Here is a 14,971-nt window from a genome sequence, read left to right on the forward strand (position 1 = left end):
GCAATATTGCATAGAAACCTGGAATGTCAGGTCCATGAATCAAGGCAAATTGGAAGTGGTCAAACAAGAGATGGCAAGAGTGAATGTTAACATGCTAGGAATCAGTGAACTAAAATGGACTGGAATGGGTGAATTTAACTCAGATGAACATTATATCTACTACTGCGGGCAGGAATCCCTCAGAAGAAATGGAGTAGCCATCATGGTCAACAAAAGAGTCCGAAATGCAGGATGATCTCTGTTCGTTTACAAGGCAAACCATTCAATATCACGGTAATCCAAGTCTATGCCCAAACCAGTAAAACTGAAGAAGCTGGAGTTGAACGGTTTTATAAAGACCTACAAGACCTTTTAGAACTAACACCCAAAAAAGACGTCCTTTTCATTATAGGGGACTGGAAGGCAAAAGAAGGAAGTCAAGAAACACCTGGAGTAACAGGCAAATTTGGCCTTGGAATGCTGAATGAAGCAGGGCAAAGACTAATAGTTTTGTCAAGGGAAGGCACTGGTCATAGCAAACACCCTCTTGCAACAACACAAGAGAAGACTCTACACATGGACATCACTAGATGGTCAACAAGAAAATCAGATTGATTATATTATTTGCAGCCAAAGATGGAGAAACTCTATACTGTCAGCAAAAACAAGACCAGAACATGACTGTGGCTCAGATCATGAACTCCTTATTGTCAAATTCAGACTCAAATTGAAGAAAGTAGGGAAAATCACTAGACCATTCAGGTATAAACTAAATCAAATTCTTATGATTATACAGTGGAAGTGAGGGATAGATTTAAGGGACTAGATCTGATAGACAGAGTGCCTGATGAACTATGGAATTAAGTTTGTGACATTGTAGAGGAGACAGGGATCAATACCATCCCCATGGAAAAGAAATGCAAAAAAGCAAAATGGCTGTCTGGGGAGGCCTTACAAATAGCTGTGAAAAGAAGAGAAGTGAAAAGCAAAGGAGAAAAGGAAAGATATGAGTATCTGAATGCAGAGTTCCAAAGAATAGCAAGCAGAAATAAGAAAAAAAACCTTTCTCAGTGACCAATGCAAAGAAATAGAGGAAAACAACAGAATGGGAAAGACTAGAGATCTCCTCAAGAAAATTGGAGATGCCAAGGGAACATTTCATACAAAGATGGGCTTTTTGCATAAAGGACAGAAATGGTATGGACCTAACAGAAGCAGAAGATATTAAGAAGAGGGGGCAAGAATACACAGAACTGTACAAAAAAGATCTTCATGACCCAGATAATCACGATGGTGTGATCACTCACCTAGAGCCAGACATCCTGGAATGTGAAGTCAAGTGGGCCTTAGAAAGCATCGCTATGAACAAAGCTAGTGGAGGTGATGGAATTCCTGTTGAGCTGTTTCAAATCTTGAAAGATTATGCTGTGAAAGTGCTGCAGTCAATATGCCAGCAAATTTGGAAGGTTCAGCAGTGGCCACAGGACTGGATGAGGTCAGTTTTCTTTCCAGTCCCAAAGAAAGGCAATGCTAAAGAATGCTCAATCTACCACACGATCGCACTCAGCTCACATGCTAGTGAAGTAATGCTCAAAATTCTCCAAGTCAGGCTTCAGCAATACATGAATGATGAACTTCCAGATGTTCAAGCTGGTTTTAGAAAAGGCAGAAGAACTAGAGATCAAATTGCCAACATCCGCTGGATCATCGAAAAAGCAAGAGAGTTCCAGAAAAACTTCTATTTCTGCTATCGACGATGCCAAAGGCTTTGACGGTGTGGATCACAATAAACTGTGGAAAATTCTGAAAGAGATGGGAATACCAGACCATCTGCCCTGCCTCTTGAGCAATCTGTATGCAGGTCAGGAATCCACAGTTAGAACTGGACATGGAACAACAGACTGGTTCCAAATAGGAAAAGGAGTACGTCAAGGCTGTATATTGTCACCTTGCTTATTTAACTTCTATACAGAGTACATCATGAAAAATGCTGGGCTAGAAGAAACACAAGCTGGAATCAAGATTGCTGGGAGAAATATCAATAACCTCAGATATGCAGATGACACCACCCTTATGGCAGAAAGTGAAGACGAACTAAAAAGCCTCTTGGTGAAATTGAAAGAGGAGAGAGACAATGTTGGCTTAAAGCTCAACATTCAGAAAACAAAGATCGTGGCATCCAGTCCTATCACTTCATGGGAAATACATGGGGAAACAGTAGAAACAGTGTCATATTTTATTTTGGGGAGCTCCAAAATCACTGCAGATGGTGATTGCAGTCATGAAATTAAAAGACACTTTCTCTTTGGAAGGAAAGTTATGACCAACCTAGATAGCATATTCAAAAGCAGAGACATTACTTTGCCAACTAAGGTCCATCTAGTCAAGGCTATGGTTTTTCCTGTGGTCAGGTATGGATGTGACAGTTGGACTGTGAAGAAAGCTGAGCACTGAAGAATTGATGCTTTTGAACTGTGTTGTTGGAGAAGACTCTTGAGAGTCCTTTGGACTGCAAGGAGATCCAACCAGTCCATTCTGAAGGAGATCAACCCTGGGATTTCTTTGGAAGGAATGATGCTAAAGCTGAAAACTCCAGTACTTTGGCCACCTCATGCGAAGAGTTGACTCATTGGAAAAGACTCTGATGCTGGGAGGGATTGAGCGCAGGAGGAGAAGGGGACGACAGAGGATGAGATGGCTGGACGGCATCACCGACTCAATGGACATGAGTTTGGGTGAACTCTGGAAGTTGGTGATGAACAGGGAGGCCTGGCATGCTGTAATTCATGGGGTCGCAAAGAGTCAGACACGACTGAGAGACTGAACTGACCTGAACTGATACATGAAACGTCCTCCAGTATAGATCACATGCTGGGGCATAATACTGTCTCAATATTTTGAAGTAAATCAAAATTGCATCAAGCTTCTCTTTTGACCACAATGGTATGAGACTAGGAATCAACTACAAACAAAATGAAACACATAGTGATTAAACAATACCCTAGTAAACAGCCAATATATATTTAAATAAATCAAAAACACCTTGGAGACAAAATAAAATAAAAACACAACTATCATAAATCTATGGGGTAAGTAAAAGCAGCTCTAACAAGTAAGTTTATAGTTACACAAGTCTACTTAAGGAAATAATAAAAAATCAGGTTAAAAATCTACACTTAAAGGAAAAAAGGAAGAACAAATTAAACTTAGAATTTGTAGAAAGGAATAAAGTACAAAGATAAAAGAAGAAATAAATAAAAGACTAAAAAAGAGAGAGAAAAGATCAATAAAGCTAAGAGATGGTTCTTTGAAACGATAAGCTAAATTGAGAAAGTTTGCTAGAATTTTCAAAGAATTCTGAGACCTCAGATCAATAAAATTTGAAATGAAAAAGAAGTTACAGTTGAAAAACAAAGGGTCATAAAAGATCATTAGAAGCAGACAACTTCATAGACGTGTGTAGTCTTATAAGACTGAATCATGAAGAAATAGAAAGCATTCAGAGATAAATTACCAGTAAATAAATTGAATCAGTAATTAAAAAACTGCACAGATCCAACCAGTCCATCCTAAAGGAGATCAGTCCTGGGTGTTCATTGGAAGGACTAATGTTGAAGCTGAAACTCCAATAATTTGGCCACTTGATGCAAAGAGCTGACTCATTGAAAAGACCCTGATGCTTGGAAAGATTTATGGCAGGAGGAGAAGGGGATGACTGACGATGAGATGGTTGCATGGCATCACCGACTTGATGGACATGGGTTTGGGTGGACTCTGGGAGTTGGTGATAGAAAGGGAGGCCTGGCATGCTGTGATTCATGGGGTAGCAAAAAGTCGGACACGACTGAGCAAATGAAATGAACTGAACTAAACTAAATTAAAAAAAAAAAAATCTCAACAAACAAATTCCAAAACCAGATAACTTCAGAGGTGAATTCTACCAAACCTGGTCAAACTGATCCAAAATAAAAAAAATCAGAGAAAAAAGTCACTTCTGAACTCATATTTTGAAGCCAGCATCATGCTGATATCAAAATCAGACAGATACCACAAAGAAAATTACACACCAATATACTGATGATCATAGATGCAAAAATCTTCAACAAAACATTAGCAAACCACATTCAACAATATATTAAAAGGATCACACACCATGACCAAGTGGGATTTATCCCAAGGATGCAACTGTATCCATAAATCAATCAATGTGGTGATATACTGCATTAACAAACTGAAGAAGAAAAATAAGGTAATATTTTCAATAGATTCAGATAGAGCCTTTGACAAAGAATTTATACATCTCAACATCAAAGAAAAAAACATCCAATTATAAATGGGCAGTGGACTTGAATAAACACTTTTTCCAAAAAAGACATACAGACAGCCAAGAGGCACAGGAAAAGATGCTCAACATTGTTAATCATCAAGGAAATGAAAATGAACATGGAAATGAGATATTGCCTCACCCCTGTCAAAATCACTAATATAAAAATAAAACAAATATTAAGTTTTGGCAAGGTTCTGGAGTAAAAGGAACCAGTGTACACTATTGGTAGAACAGTAAATTGGTGCAGCCTCTGAAAAAAAAGAGATTATTTAAAATTTTAAAAATAAGAAATATTACATCACCCAGGAATTCCACTCCTGGATATTTGTCCAAATAAAATGGGAAGGCTAACTTGGAAAGATACATCTAATCCTTTATGTACAATTGTTGAGATATGTAATGGTGGTTTATTCACTAAGTCTTGTTTGACTCTGCAACAACATGTGTTATTATGGGACTATTATTCAGATGCCAGAAAAAATGAAATCTTGCCCTTTGCGACAACAGGCCTACAGGGTATTATCCTCCGTAAAAAAACTCAGACAGAGAAAGGCAGGTACTACTAATATTTGATCTCACTTATATGTGGAATCTATAAAACAAGACAGATGAACAAACATAAAACAGAACCAGTGTTATAGATACAGGAAACAAACAGGTAACCACCGAAAGTGAGGAAAGGAAAAAATATGTGAGGGAGATTTAGAGTTACAAACTTACATTTACTAAATGAATCAGTCACTGCTATAAAATATAGTGTGAGCACTTTCAGTTCAGTTCAGTCGCTCAGTCCATATCTGACTCTTTGCGACACCATGGACTACAGCACACCAGGCTACCCTACCCATCAACTCCCTAAGCTTGCTCAAACTCATGTCCATCAAGTCAGTGATGCCATCCAACCATCTCAACCTCTGTCATCTCCTTCTCCTCCTGCCTTCAATCTTTCCTGGCATCAGGGTCCTTTCCAATGAGTTAGTTCTTCACATCAGGTGGCCAAAGTATTGGATTTCAGCTTCAGCATCAGTCCTTCTGATGAATATTCAGGACTGATTTCCTTTAGGATTCACTGGATTGATCTCCTTGAAATCCAAGGGACTCTCAAGAGTCTTCTCCAACAGCACAGTTCAAAAGCATCAATTCTTCCATGCTTTGCTTTCTTTATAGTCCAACTCTCACATGACTACTGGAAAAACAGTAGCCTTGACTAGACAGACCTTTGTTGGCAAAGTAATGTCTCTGCTTTTGAATATGCTGTCTAGGTTGGTCATAGCTTTTCTTCCAAGGAGCAAGTGTCTTTTAATTTCATGGCAGTCAATATCTGCATTGATTTTAGAGTTCCAAAAAATAAAGTCTCTCACTGTTTCCATTGTTTCCCCATCTAATTGCAATGAAGTAATGGGACCAGATGCCATGATCTTAGCTTTCTGAACGTTGAGTTTTAAGCCAACTTTTTAACTTTCCTCTTTCATTTTCATTAAAGGCTCTTTAGTTCTTCATCACTTTCTGCCATAAGTGTGGTGTCATCTGCATATCTGAGGTTATTGATATTTCTCCCGGCAATCTTGATTCCAGCTTGTGCTTCATCCAGCCCAGTGTTCCTCATGATTTACTCTGCATATAAGTTAAATGAGCAGGGTAACAATATACAACCTTGACATACTCCCTTCCCAATTTGGAACCAGTCTGTTTCATGTTCAGTCCTAACTGTTGCTTCTTGAGCTGCATGCAGATTTCTTAGGACGAGTTAAGGTGGTCTGGTATTCCCATCTCTTGAAGAATTTTCCACAGTTTGTTGTGATCTACACAGCCAAAGGCTTTGGCATAATCAATAAAGCAGAAGTAGATGTTTCTCTAGTATTCCCTTGCTTTTTTGATGATCCAACAGATGTTGGCAATTTGATATCTGGTTCCTCTGCCTTTTCTAAATCCAGCTTGAACATCTGCAAGTTCACAGTTCACATACTGCATGGGAACTTAGTACACAGTACAAGTACAGTATGTGGGATCAAAGATATATAAATAAATATTTTTGTGGTGACAGAATGATTAAAATTATTATGGTGGTCATTTTGAAATTTATAGCACTATGTAATCATAAGGTTGTATAACAAGAACTAACAAGTTTTGCAAGTCAATTTTACTTCAAAAGCGAACAGACTCACAGAAAAATATATCAGATTTTTCATTACCAGAAGTGGGGTAGGGGGGATTGAATGAAGGCAGTGAAAAGGTACAGACTTCCAGTTGTAAGATAAAAAGTGTACAACATGATAAATATAATGAACATTACTGTATGTTATAAATGAAAGTTATTGAGGACAAATTCTATTTTCTCATTATAAGGAAAAACATTTTTCCTATTTGTTTAATTTTGAATTGATACTAGATGATGGATGATCATTAAACATATTATGATGATTTTTTATGATGTATTCAAGTCAAATATTTATGATGTATACCTTAAACAGTTATGTATATCAATTATATCTCGATATAAATCAAGAAAAAATAGAGCAAAATACTATTTAAATGATGTTAGGAATTTTTAACTTTATTCTAAGAGTATGCACGTCAGGAAGCAACAGTTAGAACTGGACATGACACAACAGACTGGTTCCAAATAGGAAAAGGAGTACATCAAGGCTGTATATTGTCACCCTGCTTATTTAACTTCTATGTAGAGTACATCATGAGAAACGCTGGGCTGGAAGAAGCACAGACTGGAATCAAGATTGCTGGGAGAAATAGCAGTAACCTCAGATATGCAGATGACACCACTCTATGACAGAAAGTGAAGAGGAACTAAAAAGCCTCTTGATGAAAGTGAAAGAAGAGAGTGAAAAAGTTGGCTTAAAGCTCAACATTCAGAAAACAAAGATCATGGCATCCGGTCCCATCACTTCATGGGAAATAGATGGGGAAACAGTAGAAACAGTGTCAGACTTTATTTTGGGGAGCTCCAAAATCACTGCAGATAGTGATTGCAGCCATAAAATTAAAAGAGACTTACTCCTTGGAAGGAAAGTTATGACCAACCTAGATAGCATATTCAAAAGCAGAGACATTACTTTGCCAACAAATGTCCATCTAGTCAAGGCTATGGTTTTCCCAGTGGTCATGTATGGATGTGAAAGTTGGACTGTGAAGAAAGCTGAGCACCACGTCATGTGAAGAGTTGACTCATTGGAAAAGACTCTGATGCTGGGAGGGATTCGGGGCAGGAGGAGAAGGGAACGACCGAGGATGAGATGGCTGGATGGCATTACCGATTCGATGGACATGAGTTTGAGTGAACTGTGGGAGTTGGTGATGGACAGGGAGGACTGGTGTGCTGCGATTCATGGGGTCACAAAGAGTCGGACACAACTGAGTGACTGAACTGAACTGAACTGAAGAACATTGGGGATTTTTGAATGTTTTAATATGGGAGTAGAATAGGAATTGGAAGAATCAGATTTGTTTTTAAAACAATTTCTCCATCTCCATTATTAGAATGGATTGGATCCTTCAAAACTAGATTCAGAGAGAAAATTTTCTGACCTTTTGACATGAGATGATCGTGACCTGTAATAGGATAAAAGCATAGGTGATATGTATGAATAGATAAATGAGAGAAAAAGTAATTTTGAAAAGTATTAAGCTACTGTGTTATGTTCACATGTATCTTTGAACCTTTGATACAATTTGAGTAAAGACAATCAAATATTTATGTATTCATTCATTAAATCTATTGATATATTCATTTTTTCTGCAATGATGACCCTTCCCTTCAAGGAGTTCCGAGTTGAGGTATGCTGATATACACTGAAATATTTGCTAGAAGATAGAGTGTGATATGTCATAGATAAACGTCTTCTTCAATGCAATGAGGACAGAAAGGATAAAGAATGTTAATTTTATTAAGTATGGGAATGAGAGAGGTGACTTCTTTTTTTGTAATCCCTTCATTTCAACTTCTTAGAATGCCAGAATTTAAGAAACACGCAAAGAAGGTCCAGCAAGAAAACATATACTGTTGATTAAGAAGGTTAAGAAAGGTAAAGAATGTTTTATTGTCCCAAACAGAAAAGCTCAAGAAAATTAGAATACTACATACTCTTTGGAAATTAAGTATAAACACTATATGTCATGGAATCTGATTCTCAGGAAAAGATTGAAGTGATTCCCTTCTTTCCTTGAACAAATATCTAGTTCCTAATGAAGATAGATATACAGTTTTAAACCTAATCTGTGGCTCAAGTCTTGAATGCCTTCTTTTTTAATTTTCCATTTCTTTAACCTCTCTGTGTGTTTCTGAGAGCAGTCTGACTTCCAACTTTCTAACTTTGATTCCATCTTAAGCTTTATCTGTACTCTGTGGGCCTTATGACAAATTTTCTTTCTCAGATTTGAACCGTAAATAGCTCCCAGGTACATGTTTCATTCATTTTTCAGCTCTTCCTTCTCCTAATCACCAAGACAAACAGTCACCCTTCTAGTCTTGCAACAGTACCTGCAAAAATACCTTGACATAACCTACTTTGAAGGAGGAGAAGAAAGTTACAGGTCTCTGTGTGTAATGACCACCATGTCACTACAACAGAGGAACCATAGATGTAGTCATAGACCTACAGGATTCCCAGAGAGTGAGGGGAGGTAATAGTTGAAGTGTATGAAACAGAAGCAGAGTTCATTAACAAAGACTGCTAAAAATGTCAAGAATCAGTTCACTCCAACATCATCAGGATACAGGGAATGATAATTCTGAACATTATTGATGTCTCTTTCATTTTGATAACTCTACCTAATTCATGCAGTCATATTTCCCACTGCTTTCATCTTTCATCCTCAGCACAATTCCTCTCCAATCTAGGTTTGTCTGGTAATTCTTCTAATATCATGATTCATGCTTTGCTGTTTGGAACTTGGAGAGGATGCTTTCTGCAATCCTCTCTAGCTAATAAGATCTTCTAAGCTCCACTCAATCTTCAATCTCAGGAAATCTGCTCCAATCTGTTCAATCACTATTGAGCTCTCTTTTATTAGAATAACTGTTCTACCTACATCACAATCAGTCTTTAATCCACAAATTGTACACAGGTTTATTGTCTTTGCTAATAATTTAATATTTATACATATTTTAACCCTCAGAAAGAAACTAATGGATATGGAGGTTTAATATCTTTGTTTTTATAACTGATCAAAATGATGTTAAAGTTCTAATGGCCTGCAAAACTTTACTGAGTCTAAATTCCTGAGCTTCTGTTTTCCTCCAAAGTGCCCAGGACATTGCTGAACACATGACTAAACCCTTAATGTTTAACTTTTGATTTGAATTTAATATATCCAAAATAAAAATGAGTTTGCTTATTCTATTTTCCTTATGTCTTGGACACAGCTTAGTTCAGTTCAGTTCAGTCACTCAGTCGTGTCCAACTCTTTGCGACTCTATGAATCGCAGCATGCCAGGCCTCCCTGTCCATCATCATCTCCCGGAGTTCACTCAGACTCACGTCCATTGAGTCCGTGATGCCATCCAGGCAGCTCATCCTCGGTCTTCCCTTCCTCCTCCTGCCCTCAATCCCTCCCAGCATCAGAGTCTTTTCAAATGAGTCAACTCTGCATGAGGTGGCCAAAGTACTGGAGTTTCAGCTTTAGCATCATTCCTTCCAAAGAAATCCTAGGGCTGATCTCCTTCAGAATGGACTGGTTGGACCTCCTTGCAGTCCAAGGGACTCTCAAGAGTCTTCTCCAACACCACAGTTCAAAAGCATCAATTCTTCAGCGCTCAGCCTTCTTCACAGTCCAACTCTCACATCCATACATGACTACAGGAAAAACCATAGCCTTGAATAGACGGACCTTAGTTGGCAAAGTAATGTCTCTGCTTTTGAATATACTATCTACGTTGGTCATAACTTTTCTTCCAAGGAGTAAGTGTCTTTTAATTTCATGGCTGCAGTCACCATCTGCAGTGATTTTGGAGCCCCAAAAAATAAAGTCTGACACTGTTTCCACTGTTTCCCCATCTATTTCCCATGAAGTGATGGGCCCAGATGCCATGATCTTTGTTTTCTGAATGTTGAGCTTTAGGCCAACGTTTTTGCTCTCCTCTTTCACTTTCATCAAGAGGCTTTTTAGCTCCTCTTCACTTTCTGTCATAAGGGTGGTGTCATCTGCATATCTGAGGTTATTGATATTTCTCTTGGCAATCTTGATTCCAGCTTGTGTTTCTTCCAGTCCAGTGTTTCTCATGATGTACTCTGCATAGAAGTTATATAAGCAGGGTGACAATATACAGCCTTGACGTACTCCTTTTCCTATTTGGAACCAGTCTGTTGTTCCATGTCCAGTTCTAACTGTTGCTTCCTGACCTGCATACAGATTTCTCAAGAGGCAGGTTAGGTGGTCTGGTATTCCCATCTCTCTCAGAATTTTCCACAGTTTATTGTGATCCACACAGTAAAAGGCTTTGGCATAGTCAATAAAGCAGAAATAGATGTTTTTCTGGAACTCTCTTGCTTTTTCCATGATCCAGCTTGGACATCTTGAAATAAAGATGTAATGAAAGCTGACTGATTTGGGATGTGGACAAATACTTTTGAGAAGGGTATTCTCTCTAAACCTCTACCTATGTCCCTTATCATATATGCATGGTGTTATACAGGAAGTTTTAATCTCCTTTTTCCCCACTTCTTTCTGTTTCTCTTCTCTGGCTCTCAGCATGAAGCCTCTCTTTCTCTAATCTCATTGCTTTGTGAACGGTTGATTCATTTCCTTGCAAAACTCTAACAGTGTTACTTTCATTATTTATTAATATTATTGTTACAAATAATGTTATTATTTGACTTGTTCTCAGGGAGATTTTAAGTTCTGGATTCATTACACACAAGTATCTGTATGTATATCCACTTGCCAGAATAATCCATATGCCTCTTTTTCTGAAAATTCCCACTAGGAACGTTGGAAACCTTACAAACTTTGATTGAGCTGCCCCAGGTCAAATTGAACATCTGGGAAAGAACTTCTGCATCAGCTGCAGTTGTGCATCCTTAAATACCCTAGTGACCAAGTTCTAGGAGGAGGATTAGTTTGGGGCTTCATTTTTTGTAAAATGTATGGATATATTTAAACATTTCATTATATGGTCCAATTAGACTGTGTCTACATGGACACATAATAAAGTAAAAATTTGGTAATTATCTGGCTCATTTCATCAAGTCAACAGCCAAAGGGATATATGTAGTTTGGCAAAAAGGTTTAGGAAGGGAGAATGAGGCAAAGTCAAATTATATGAATTTTATTATTATATTCCTTATACAGGTAAAATAGATACTGAAGTTAGTTGACTTTTCAAGATACACTATTATATCTGCATAGTACAATGAGTCTTAGTGATATCTACCATAATTTTGTAATATTTTAAATAAATAAAAAGCATATTATAAGTTCTGCTCTTATTATTTCACATTCTGTTCCATTATTCAGGACATACGTATATAGTCAGAGGAAAAAAACAGTCATTGAAAGTCTAAACTCAACCTTGTCTAAATCTTATATAAATGGATATTTTATATACTCTCCAAATGTTCAAATTCATGAGTCCTTTCAGTTATTAGGACAAAAAGAAGGAAAGGAATGAAGAAAATTTGAATTGTGATACAGTTGAAAGTCCATAGTATCCTTATGTGCATTGTTTAAAGATATCTGCACCCAGTTAGCATTCTTTTCTTCCATACTTTTAACTATACCTTTCACTTCTTTTAACTGTTTATTAAGCCCTATTAAGTATTCTTTCCTTTTAAGAAAAATTATCTGTCACTAGGTTCAAAATTTAAACTGGGAATGGGTCTCAACATCATAAAGACTACTAAATACCAAGAGAATTAAACCAGTTACACATCCTATCTTAAGGATTTTCCTATTGTGTCTCTGAGGTGAAGTAGAGATGAATTAGCAATATATATATCCAGAATCGATAACTTCACATTTAAATATGGCACAGTTGTTCTTCCTGCCTATCTATTTAGATTTTTTGAAATTAATGTACATTTGGAAATATATTGATCATGTCATAATTTAACAATGCAATTGTAAATCTCTCTGCTGCAAAGGCATCACCTATGTGTCAAGGATTGATTTCCCAAATCATTCCACCCTCTCCCTTTCCCACAGGGTCCAGTGGTGGATTCATGTTGATGTATGGCAAAACCAATACAATATTGTAAAGTAATTAACCTCCAATTAAAATAAATAAATTTATATTTAAAAAAAAGAAGGATTGGTTTACGAAAAACCAAGTAAAATGCAATCTTCACAGCTCAAGTAGAGAGGGATATGATTATCATTTTTAAACATTTGAAAGGATTAAAGACTGGTGATGGGTGAATCTCGGAAGGCCAGAGTTGGATGCTCACCCAGAAAACTTTGGTATCACATTTCAGAGTCTGCTGAAATTGGTGGAAATCTATTAGGATGTGTTTATGACATTTTCTCTACTGTTTGCTTCCAGCCGGCCTGGAAGTCCCTGCCTTAAGGTCTTGGCACTGAAACCTTAATACAGCTCCTCACAGGGATTAAAAAGGGGGCATGATGATTACAAGTGGAGATAGCCTGCAGCAAAACCGTAGAATGGATGAAGTTTCCTTTGGTAACTTTCTACCTACACTCCTCAGTTATTCTAAAATCCACCAAGTTTTTAGTTTATAAAAGAGCTTTGATTAATGCACCTTCCAACTATTAACACACTTGCATTTTAATGAGAGGCTCTGGGAGATAACAGGTAACAATAGACTACAGGAAATAAAGTTTAAATGGTATATAATAAAATAATGCCAAGCAACAAGTATCAGGGTTGTTTTTGTTGTCATTATTGTTGTTTTGATCTTAGGAGAGAATTTTTAATTCTCTCCTTTGATCCCCTGATACCTGCTGTATTTTGCACATTGGTATGAGACACAATTTCCCTCCAGTTACATCTCAGCTATACTAAGTTTCTGGAAACTGACATCACTTCTTGTCAATAAACTTTTCTTTTGTGCATCCCTCCTCATGTAATGCTCTTCTTTGGGCTTCTCTGTGGAGTTGCTCAGGTGAGTTGGCACTTAGCATGGAAAGGCTTCTTGAACCTTCCAAGCCTAGTTAAGGATCTGCCTCACTCAGAGTACCTGCAAACATGTATTTTAATTACCAGTAAAGCTCTTTCCCATTCCCACAATACAATGAGAAAGACTAACGATCTCTTCAAGAAAATTAAAGATAGCAAGGGAATATTTCATGCAAAGATGGACAAAATAAAGGACACAAATGGTATGGAAGCAGAAGATATTAAGAAGTGGCAAGAATACACAGAAGAACTATATAAAAAAGATCTTCATAATGCAGATAACCACAGCGGTATGATCACTAACCTAGAGCCAGACAGCCTGGAATGTGAAGTCAAGTGAGCCTTAGGAAGCATCACTATGAACAAAGCTAGTGGAGGTGATGGAATTCCTGTTGAGCTATTTCAAATCCTAAAAGATGATGCTGTTAAAGTGCTGCACTCAGTATGCCAGCAAATTTGGAAAACTCAACAGTGGCCACAGGACTGGAAAAGGTCAGTTTTCATTCCAATCCCAAAGAAAGGCAATCCCAAAGAATGTTCATACTACCACACAATTGTACTCATCTTGCAGGCGAGAAAAGTAATGCTCAAAATTCCCTAAGCCAGGCTTCAACAGTACATAAACCATAAAATTCCAGATGTTCAAACTGGATTTAGAAAAGACAGAAGAACCAGAGACCAAATTGCTAACAACCACTGGATCATTGAAAAAGTAAGAGAGTACCAAAAAAAATCTACTTCTGATTTATTGACTATGCCAAAGCATTTGACTGTGTGAATGACAACAAACTGTGGAAAATTCTGAAAGAGATGGGAATAGCAGACCACCTTACCTGCCTCCTGAGAAATCTGTGTGCAGATTAGGAAACAACAGTTAGAACTGGACATAGAGCAGCAGATTGGTTCCAAATGGGGAAAGGAGTACTCCAAGGCTGTATATTGTAACCCTGCTTATTTAACTTATATGCAGAATACCTCATGCAAAAAGCCGGGCTGGAAGAAGTACAAGCTGGAATTAAGATTGTCAGGAGAAATATCAATAACCTCAGAGATGCAGATGACACGACCGTTATGGCAGAAAGCAGTAGAATAACTAAAGAGCCTCTTGATGAAAGTGAAAGAGCAGAGTGAAAAACATGGCTTAGAACTCAACATTCAGAAAACTAGCATCATCAAAACTAAAGTCCCATCACTCCATGGGAAGTAGATGGGGAACGATGTAAACAGTGACAGACTTTACTTTTTTGGCCTCCAAAATTACTGCAGGTGGTTCCTGCCAACATGAAATTAAAAGATACTTACTCCTTGGAAGAAAAGCTATGATCAACCTACACAGCATTTTTAAAAATCAGAGACATTACTTTCCCAACAAAGTTCTATCTAGTCAAAGCTATGGTTTTTCCAGGAGTCATGTATGGATGTGAGAGTTGTATTATGAAGAAAGTTGAGCACCAAAGAATTGATACGTTTGAACTGTTGTGTTGAAGAAGACTCTTGAGAGTCCCTTGGACTGCAAGGAGATCAAACCACTGAATCCTAAATGAAATCAGTCCTGAATATTCATTGAAAAGACTAAT

Source organism: Oryx dammah, unplaced genomic scaffold, assembly GCF_014754425.2.
Source record: "Oryx dammah isolate SB20612 unplaced genomic scaffold, SCBI_Odam_1.1 HiC_scaffold_22, whole genome shotgun sequence".
NCBI classification, from domain to species: Eukaryota; Metazoa; Chordata; class Mammalia; order Artiodactyla; family Bovidae; genus Oryx; species Oryx dammah.